The following is a 1,045-nucleotide window of genomic DNA, read 5'->3' on the forward strand; positions in this document are numbered from 1 at the left end:
CCTATATCTGGACCTGGACCTATATCTGGACCTGGACCTATACCTGGACCTATATCTGGACCTGGACCTATACCTGGACCTGGACCTATATCTGGACCTGGTCCTATATCTGGATCTGGACCTATACCTGGACCTGGACCTATATCTGGACCTGGACCTATACCTATACCTGGACCTATACCTGGACCTATATCTGGACCTGGACCTATACCTGGACCTACCATTCTGTGTTTGTCTGTCTCTCCTTCCTGTCCTCTCAACCAGCCGGTCAAAGCAGATGGTCTCTAGTCCTGAGCTGGTTCTGCTGGAGGTTTCTTCCTGTTAAAGGGAGTTTTTCTTTCCACTGTCTCCACTGTGCTTGCTCAGGATGGGAGACTGCAACGAAGCCAAGATTCAACTTGTCTGCTGGATTCTTAGATAGAGAACTTTACTAACTGGCTTTTATGTGAATGTTCCTGTAAAGTCCCTGAGACAACTTTGTTGTGATTTGGTGCTTTATAAATAAACTGAACTGAATTGAATAATTCTGTAGTTTTTTAATGTATTTTTCCCAGCCTGTTGAAGTATTTAAATAATTAAGAAATAACCTGTTTAATACATAAAAAAGTATGTTTTAACTTGCGCTGCAGAGATTTTCATGATGATTTTTGAATAAAAACAGGCTTTTCAATGCCCTTTTAGAGGGGACACGTTATTATTCCACCGCAGCCCTTGAATTCATGCATTTCATTCTAAATTGTAACCTCTTTATTTCCACTGGTGTTTTGCTATCAGACACGCATGTTGCTTCAGTTTGTGTGAAGAGCTGATGAGGCATTCATCTGAAGGGCAGACTGTGTTGCTCTCAGACGGACTGTTTGTTATGTGACCTCACCTTCCTTAGAGTGGGTGGGGGGTGGGGGTGCTGACGGCCAGCTACTTCTTCCTCGTATCAGCCATGTGGCACATGTAAAACATCTGCCTCTGCTCATCTCTTCCTCCACGACCTCCAGCTTCATCTGGACATTGGTCGCTTGTAGGAAAAGAGGTATCCTGATCTCCATGT

Source organism: Nematolebias whitei, chromosome 24, assembly GCF_014905685.2.
Source record: "Nematolebias whitei isolate Nwh7 chromosome 24, NemWhi1, whole genome shotgun sequence".
Classification (NCBI taxonomy): domain Eukaryota; kingdom Metazoa; phylum Chordata; class Actinopteri; order Cyprinodontiformes; family Rivulidae; genus Nematolebias; species Nematolebias whitei.